Genomic DNA, 10,236 nt, shown 5'->3' with positions numbered 1-10,236 from the left:
CTGTTTGCTTTTTGTACTTTAAGAATATGCTGTAAATTCCTTACTTTTTATTTCCACTTTACCTGTGAAAGTTTCCATGTTTGATGTCCCTGTAAAAGCACCAGATACTCTGTCTATTTGACATTTTTTGAGGGCCGAAACTAAAAAAACTTGAACATTTTATTTATTTATTTATTACTTTTAACTAGCTCAGCCATTGCCTTTCTATGCAGTGCCACTCAGTTCTCATCTCCCTTCTCTTTTCCGTCTGGAATTTCTCCCATTAAGGTGAATTTTTCCGATAGAATTTCAAACGGGCCAATCAACGAACAGAAGCAGAAGTTGTAAATGACGACTTCGATTTTCTGCGCTGTTTCAGAACTTCTTCTCTGTGAGATGTTTGTAAAACACGTTGTGAAAGCGCTATTGTGATGACTTCCTGAAGGCGGAGTTTCAGAAAGAGCAAACATTTCCTAAAGGGACAAAGGCCCAATTTCAGAGCATTAAATTATAAAGTCACATTTCTTTTAAGTCATTTCTGATACTTTAACAACTGAAGGTAACATAGTTGATTACTAGTGCCTGGTTGAACACTACGTGCCGGGAAACACTATACTTCTTTAACTCACATTATTAGAGCTGGTGCTTTTCCTACACAGCAAATTTGGAAGTGTTCCATCAACTCCTATAGAGTTAATTCAACACTTTGATAGTGTCTATATTGGTCCACTCTGGATGGTGTAGAAGTTACACTTTTGAAAGTGTTATTTGTGATAGAGTTGAATCAACACTCACAGTAGTTGAAATCAAACACACTTCAGTGTTAATCTACACAACACTAGTGTATATTGTCAAAAGTTAACACTATAAATGTGTTAATCTAACACAGAAGTGTAAAGAATAGAACAATGTAGAAATCTGAGTTTTAAAATTCTACTGGCAGAGTGTACTGTGGTGGCACAGGTTAAGCACAACCCACCTATGGAGGCTCTACTTTTCAATGCGGCTGTCGTGGGTTTGCTTCCCAGTCTTCCCCTTCTCTCATTACCCACTTTTATGTCAATTCACTACAAAATAAAAGCCACTAGAGCAAATAAAACTTTATTAAAAATAATGGCGGTCTATAATGTCCAAATTCACTTAAAAAACATTAGATGCTACTTGAATATACACAAAGCAACACAAGTAGAAGTTTAAATGTACTTTTATTTCAAACAAGCTCAACACATAAATCAGCACTGGTTTGCAATAAATAAATAAATGAAAGAAAAATGAAAGAAATCACACAATATGGCAATGTGGCACAATGTATGCTTTTCACACATCTCATTAGAAACTTGCTCGTCATAAGGCCTGTAATAAACCAAGTCCGTGACAGAAAAAACATAAAATGAATCTGCTCTCTCATTAATACAATATGCATTGAAATGATCATCAAAATAAAGAGTGTCCATTTTACAAGTCAAAATGAAAGCTTGCTCGTCAAGTACAATGATGTTTGTGATTTTTCTGAACATAGGAATTTCTGTTTCAGTTCCAGTACAAACATACCAATCTGATATTTGATTCCATAGTTTTTCACCCAATTAGTGGTTGACACTTCACCATATATGCTTACGTTTAAAGCATGACTTAAAACCTGACTTGCATTTAAGCAATTGATATTTCTTTTTTCACTGGAACAAACTCAAATCTCTGATAATCAAAATTTTCCCACTGGGAAGCTAGTTGTCTATGTTGTTTAACCAATGCTTTTGTGATATTTTTGAAATTCTTTACTGATCTTTTAAAAAAATTATGTTTCGCCTCAAATCTCATGCACCATACATGAAGGAGTGGACCTATTTTTCGAATACAACGTGGATAATGTAGCATGAAATGTTGCTTTGGAATCAGTCTTTTCTGTGGAAACAAAGATCTAAATATCTTGTGGTGGTCCTTCATAAAGTGCTTCAAACAGTAAGTCATACCAGTAGTTACAATGGGTGAAAACACAATATTCACAATCTGAATCAAGAGGAGCAGCAGATTCCAATAAGAGTTATTTCTTTCCAACACATCACCAAAAATAAGAGGGGTGTTTCTCACAAGACACCAAGACTGAATTGCATTTAGGCTTAGACTGTTGCTAGCCTCATCCATTTTGAACCCACTAGGTCTATTTTTCCTCTCAATATAACCATAGTTGAAACTTTGAATCCTCTGTGACAACAATTCCAAAGAAATATACTTCTGGTTGACAAGGTAATGAAAGACAAGTTTGAGTTCATATTGTACTACACCTTCAAGTAAATCATGTATTATGTCCACAGCATAATTGTCAGAAGTGTGGAAAAATTGCAATGTATTGAGTAAGCATGTTTTTTTGACACCAAATATTGAAACTAACAAAGGATTTTCCTGTAGAGCTGCACAATGTTCTGCATGCATTTCCATCCATCCATTTTCTGCTGCTTATCCAGGGACGGGTCGCGGGGGCAGCAGCTTCAGAAGGGAGGCCCAGACTTCCCTCTCCCCAGCCACTTCTTCCAGCTCCTCCGGGGGAATCCCAAGGCGTTCCCAGGCCAGCCAAGAGACATAGTGCTGGGTCTTCCCCGAGGCCTCCTCCCGGTGGGACGTGCCCGGAACACCTCACCAGGGAGGCGTCCAGGAGGCATCCTGACCAGATGCCCGAGCCACCTCAACTGGCTCCTCTTGACGTGGAGGAGCAGCGGCTCTACTTTGAGTCCCTCCCGGATGACCGAGCTTCTCACCCTCTCTCTAAGGGAGAGCCCAGCCACCCTGTGGAGGAAACCCATTTCGGCCGCTTGTATCCGTGATCTTGTTCTTTCGGTCATGACCCAAAGCTCATGACCATAGATGAGGGTGAGAACGTAGATCGACCGGTAAATTGAGAGCTTCGCTTTTTGACTTAGCTCTCTCTTCACCACGACGGACCGGTACAGCGCCCATTTCACGGCAGACGCTGCCCCAATCCGCCTGTCGATCTCCTGCTCCATTCTTCCCTCATTCGTGAACAAGATCCCCAGATACTTAAACTCCTCCACTTGAGGCAGGACGACCCCCCTGACCCGGAGAAGGCACTCTACCCTTTTCCGGCTCAAGACCATGACCTCGGATTTGGAGACACTGAGCCTCATTCCAGCCGCTTCACACTCGGCTGCGAACTGTTCCAGCGAGAACTGCAGATCATGATTTGATGAAGTCAACAGAACCACATCATCTGCAAAAAGCCAAAATGCGATCTTAAGGCCACCAAGACGATCCCCTCAACACCTCGGCTGCACCTAGAAATTCTGTCCATGAAAGTAATGAACAGAATTTGTGACAAAGGGGCCATTGTTTAAATGAATGTATAGAAGTTGTTGAGCGAATCATGATGGTTAATACTGAAGATGAAGTGTGACTTGAAGAGCTCATCAAAATGAGCATAAAAATATGCTAAAACTTACCTCATAACGAACGATGTTGGCTCCAGACACGACTACGAGACTGCTGTCCCAGCTCTTTGGGCAAACCCCTCACAGTTAGAATTGACAGAGCAGGTTTGAAATCAGCACCAGAGTAGGGCTGCTTAAGATTAACTCTTTGGAACACTAGCAACTCCTTTGGGAAACTAACACTCATGTTGTTGAATTAGCGTCAACAAGTGTTGGATTGATGCTGTATTTTTAATGTACAACACTTACACTGGAAATCTGACACTTCCGAATTTGCTGTGTACCGTTGAAAGGATTTCCGCAAGTCTTCCTATGTGTTGATATATTCCATAAAATACCAATAAAACACATTTAAGTTCATGATTGGAACGTGATAAAACACATAAAGAAAATTCAAGGGCTGTGGATACTTTTTCATGGCGCGATACCATTTCTTTGACATACAAAAAAAAAAAACACCCGAGGAGATTAGAGTATATCTCGCTAACAGCGAGGAGGATAAAACTCTCTCTGACTCAGTTCTGTATGGAGGGTTTTTTTTTTTATCACAAAACAAAACACACTCACTCACTCACACACACATTGCGTAGCTGCTGTTTGGGGTACTGACTGGTGAAGGAACAACAACAAGGGCGATGACAGTTACCAGCACGTAGCGTAGCATCGTGCGCGAGCCTAACAGGAAACGTCGTGATTCACCGAGCAGGAGTCGCCTTTGATGAGGGCGGTGATGGGATCTGCGGCTTTTATCAGCACTGCCGGTTAGGAATACTCTTCATTACTTGAGGATGATGGAATCAGTCACACTTCACTTGCATTTTATCTCAAAGCAGATGCCCTTTATGCTATCATCATATCTCACTCGCGTTGAAAGCGTTACTTTTTCTTTTCTTTTTTTTTTTTGGTGGCAGATGTACGGTAAAGGATCAGAAAGCTACTGAGTTGAGGAAGGAGAGACAAAATTTGATTTAACTAACTGAACAGAGATTTCACAGGTGCTGGGGGGAAAAAAGCTGTGGATGAGCTCAATGAGAATTATAGTTGTAATCACCTCTGTTTTCAGACTAATGGCGCTTTCTGTGGGGGCTTTGCATGCTAATCAAGTAGCGCGCCAATAGGAAGGGGCAAGAGTAATTATTTTCGTGATTGAGGTCAGAACCCTCGCGTTTAATCCCCAGGTCTATCCCGAGCTCCCCGGCACGCAAACAGCAGTAAATATTTTCACAGAACAACGTGAAAACACTCACTTCCACAGTAAACAGGGACTATCTTCCTCAGAAAGACACATTTCCATGAGAAAGACAAGCTTTCCACCGACATAATACTCGTATTAAGTTTGGGCTCTTGAATGTTTTTTTTTTTTTTTTTTTTTTTACATAAACTTCCAGTTATTGGTAAATTATTATTGGTTTATTGCGTATTTCCTCTAATCTACACAAGGTCAGAAGTATAAATACAGATTTTGGTCAACATCAACAGCCTCTTCACCTATTCTTGTTCACGCCCACATAGTGAGGAATACACTGCCAACAGCGACACACCCAACTTGGCTAAAACTGAACCAGATATTAACCACATAGAGTGAACCTTGACAACACAGTTGGGACTTATTTTATGGTCCGGCGACGAATTCAGGAGAGCATTCGTTTCTACCGCCAGTTGGAGTCTCACTGGGAAGGTAGAGTTTAACCCAATCGATCAACTTAGCTTCATGCTAGTGCCACAACAAACAGGACACACCGACTGTGGCTGTGTTTCCATTACAATTACACGCTAAACTTTGTCAATATTCCGCTACGTCCGAAAAGTGTACAATTTCTTAATTAAATAAGAAACAATTAAAATCAGACGTGAATTAGTTTGTTCACACAACAAGTCATTAAAAAAACTTGCCAACTACTTCCTGTCATCGTCTTCTTCATGGTTTGCGCCAGTGAGTAACATCTGTTGTTGATCACGTGACTCGTGTGATGTGAAAAAAGTGTTTCCATTGCAGTTTTGCAAGATACGCCAATTTTGATAGGACTAAAAAAAAAAAACACCACCTCATCCTATAGTGCCAAAATTTTTATTGAAAAACATTGTTTTATTTTATTTTATTTTTAGAAATTTGAATGTTTCCATTGAGCAAATGTATTTTCTGAATGTCAAATTGCTCAATTACATGGTGAATGGAAACGGAGCTATTATTGTTCGAACTGAATCCGGTTGTTCCCGTATAACCGTACTGTACCATCTGGACCATGAATGGTGCCGTACGGATTGGTCGCACGGGCCGTTTCATTATAAAAACTGTGAAAATGAGACATTGGTGTATGTTCAGAATAAAAATTAAAAATTACATGACAAGAGTTGGCCTACAGGAAAAGTTGAATCTATCGGACAGCGAGGAGCAAAAATGGTTTTATTTATATTGTGCAAAGGTTCCGTTTCAAATGTTTCTATGTGCCAGTGGAAAGGCGGAATGAAAAGGCAGGTTATGTAACAGGCTCCACATACACAGACATGATGCGCTGCAGTATGTCTTGCTGAACGCTTACACTCTGAAATAAAAGTTCCCCCAAAGTGCCGACTGGTTGACGCTGCAGTTTTCCCGATCGAGGAGTAATTCTTCTTTTCTGTGAAATTGACTTCTTCGGATGGAAATGTGGCCCTCCTTTCCTTGGAACAAAAGAAAAATTCATTTTCTGTCCCGTTGTTAATAACAATCGGCTTTATCTTGACAGATGAAAGCCCGGGCGGTCCATAAACCACACTATGGATCGCTCGCTGAGTTTCACATCAGTGGATTTGATTGTGCGGCGAGGCTGTAAAACACATCAGTCGGATGAGAATGAAGAGGGGAACACGGGGCTCTCGGATGCGGCTGTCTGTTAAGAGTTGCAGGAATAGTCAACAGGAAGCTCACGATCCGTCAGCCGACCATTTCTTAACCCGCTCCTCCATCAACGCAATAAAAAAAAAAAAACAGAGAAAGCTTACTTTCTGGTTCACTTTGCTCTTTATTTTCATAATGTCAGAAGGGGGATTTAGTTGTCTTTTTTTTCCAGTTTCTTCATCTATTATAGGAACAATTAAGTTCTGATTTAAGTATTTGTAGGTGATGAGGTCTCATTATTGAAAACAGAATTCATTACAGGGAAATCTCTTGGGGCAGATGAAACAGAAGTTTTTATCTATATTCTTTCTTAGCAGTGAAAGCTCGAATTTTCTCGTTTTTTTTTTTTGCAAAAAAGATGCATTTCTTTTTTTTTTGTAAAAAAAAAGAAAAGAAATGCATCATTTCATGTTTAAAAAAAGAGGGAAAAAAACACTGTGACTTCCTGTTTTGTGCATGAAAGAGATAAATTGTGCCGTTTTATTCCTAGAAATCGATAAATGCTTATTGTTTCCCATAGCTTTAACGAGGCGGCGTGGCTGCTTCTCGCAGCAGCTACACTTTTCTATTGGGGCTATTTATGCGTCTAATCCTCTCATGTTGTTATTAAATGACAAAAAGTCATTTTCCTTGCTACTGGAAGGGGCTGAGCTCATCTCCGTGATGCAAATAATTTACACAGCACACTGTTTGCAAAAAATATTCAAACCCCATCAGCTTTTTCACATCTTGTCACGTTACAAACAAAAGTTGATGTATTTTGTGGGGATTTCGCTTCTTAGATCAACACAAATTGAACACTTTAAATAAATAATCTCAGTTGTGTTGTATTCGGCCCGAATTTGCTTTGATACCCTTCATTGACTGCCCTCTTCCTTGACTCCCCCACTCAGCTCCTTCAGACTAGCCAGCAGTCATTAGCAAACACCTGGTGGAATTGTGCATCTGCTCAGCTCATTATAGGAGCTACTTATCAATGAAACGGTAGTAAAACGTTGTTAACGGGTTAATAGAGGAGCCGTGTTGTGGTGACTTCCTGAAGGCGGAGTTTCAGAAAGAGCGGGAGTTTTTAAAGAGACAGAGGCCCAATTTCAAGGCGTTAAATTGTGAAGTAAAAGTTCTACATTTACATATGTGGAGAGAAGAAGAGAGAGAGAGAAAGAAGTGTTATGACAACTGAAGGAAAATTAGGCAATATGTTTGCACTATGTCCCTGGACAACAAATTACTGCCCCTTTAATCTCAGTATAAATGCAGCTGCAAAAATCTGGCCTTAATGAAAGAGAGACGAAGAGAAAGACATAGTTGAAAGAAAGACATTAGAAGTTGTTATTGTCATCTGACACAAGAAAAGTAGGAGGCTCAGCCAAAATGTGCAAAAGGATTCTCTAAGTGTTTTGCCTACCAGCAGCATCCTGAGTGTGGCACTTCCCATCGTTATCGTGAGACATGGTGCTGGTATCATCATGGTGTCAAATCTTTGTGGTTGTAAAATGACAAAATCTTGAAAAAAACTTATGCTTTTGCAATGTACTTTTTGTCTACCTAATAACAGATTTGCGCTAAAGTTTCAAAGGGATTTCCATAATCCTTTTGATGAAATATTCAACGGTTCGGTTTCTATTCCTGATTCAATTCATGTTTTCTTCATGCTCAAAAGAGCTCTATCGAACAGTCGCACGAATGCTAACACCAGACGCTTCAGCGTCAAGGTTTTGTAAAGTTAAGCATAACCGTCCCTTTCATCGAGGCAATCACTGCCGCTGGCCCGCCAGAGGAGCGTTTATGTACACTAGACAGCTGGTGGATGGCTGCGATATCAACGACAGACAGGCCTAGCTGGGGCCGCTTGTGCCTCTGGGCTGCTTATCTCCGCTTCACCATGGGCTCGATTCATCCATCACTATCAGACCTCACACAGGTTCCCATGACCAGGCTTTCACACCTTCACAGGGGGCCGAGGCTATCTGCAGCTCAAGATGAGAAAACAGTTGAAGCGTTGAACTTCGACACCGTGAAAGTAGGTTTTGGCGAGGGGCTTTGTTGTTATGGAGGACGTAATTGTTGTAACACCTATTGGCTGCTGATCTGTGAAAGCGGGTGGCAGATAAGAATCATAGCTTCATACGCAACGCATCAGCCCAGATGAGAAGGTTTCCATGAGAGTGCAATGAACAGGATGGATTCCTAAACTTTTTAATTATTATTATTTAATGTGTAAAAGTGGTGCTTGTTTCAGGATGTTCTCATCAGTGGATGGGCAGATAGTAGGCAGTAACCCAGAATCAGAATTTTGGTCGCAAAACACTAATCAGGATCAAGTTCAATTGTGTGTGAAACAAAGACTTTTTTAAACATTTGTTAAACCATCCATCATCTTGGCTAAAAGATTGGTTAGAAAACCTTCATACAAAACAGCTACTTTGTCTTTTTATCATGCAATATTGTTTACTATGCAGTCCTTGATGAAATAAACTTCAATTGACTTGATCATGGGACACCCATGTATCCATCTCCTTGGTAACACTCGGCTGCTCCTCGGAGAGGTCCCAAAAAGTTCCCCAACGTACTTAGATATTTTTCACGAGTTACAGGTTACATTCAGTCTGTAGTTTGCAAATTGTGGCTGAGGGAGAAAAATAGGTTGTGATTAATTAGATTAGTGGCCTGCTTTTCTAGCAGAGGCTAGCCTACCAAAATTGCCCCAAGAGGGCATTGACAACTCATCCGTTGGACATAAAAGAATCAAGGACATCTGAAGCACTGCAGGCGTCACTTGATTGAGTTAAGACCAGATGTCATGATTCAACAAGAAGGGGAGTGGGCAAAAATTACCTCCATGGAAGCTCTCTGACCAAGAGGAACACAAAGGTTTCACATTTCCCCTCAAAAATCACGTGACACATGCCTTTTTAGAAGGTGTGTGAAGAAAAGCTAATTTGAAAATTTTGGACTGGCCTTTTACAAAATTTGGGCTTAACCTTTGTATGTAGAAATGGGGTCCAACCGACCCCACACATGTAAAACTTGTATCATTTACCATAGTCCTCTATGTTTGCCTCAGTCCTCGCACGCACCAGGGTTAAATCTGATTGAGGTATCGTGGCATGACCTTTAACCTTCTGTTAGTGTTCAAAAACCTTTTAAAGCACCTGACAATTCTGCCAAAAAGAGTGGGGGAGAATGCTTAATGCCAGATGTTCATGTGAAGAGTTATTAGCTTTAGCTTTGCTAGCTTTAAGTAGGTAGTTAATTCTTTTTCACATAGGGCCATGCCGATTTAAATAACCTTTTTTCGTTAAAACTTGAAGTCATTGTTGAAAATTGTGTTTTGTGTTTACTCATGTTCTCACTGTCTAATGATAAAACCTGTTTGATGGTCTGAAACATCCATGTGACACAAAAAAGAAAAAACCCCAGAAATCTTCAATACTTTTTCACAGCCCTAAAAAAGGAGAGAAAAACTCCCCACTTAAATAGAAAGTTTTCATTAAACCTCCACCTTATGTAGTGTTTTGCAATCACTTTCCTCTAGTCACAGGTTAACATGAGACTTTTGGGTCAATAATGATTGAAGACTTTGTGTCTCATGATAATTATTTAAGTAAAGTCAGTAATTAAGCATCCAACGTGATTAAGACCTCAGTAAAGCTCTGAAATGTCTTGTATGACTAACCTGTCATCAGCCCACCTCGGTCCATCGACTTCTCTGCTCTACATAACTCGTTGTTTCAATTAGAGAGATAATACTGTCTCCCATCAAGGTGTGGCATCATTACAAGCAACAAAAAAACCTTGATACTTTAACCTTTTCCAGCACAAACAACCCAATCGACCACAGCCACTGGCTTTCACTCCGGTGGCTCACCTTCTAAGCAACTGATTGGAAACGCCATTGTCCCCCTGACCTTAACAGTAGGTCGCCGTTTGGTTTTGGCT

Source organism: Poecilia reticulata, chromosome 21, assembly GCF_904066995.2.
Source record: "Poecilia reticulata chromosome 21, P_reticulata-male-v2, whole genome shotgun sequence".
Lineage (NCBI taxonomy): Eukaryota > Metazoa > Chordata > Actinopteri > Cyprinodontiformes > Poeciliidae > Poecilia > Poecilia reticulata.
This window is presented reverse-complemented; position numbering follows the sequence as displayed.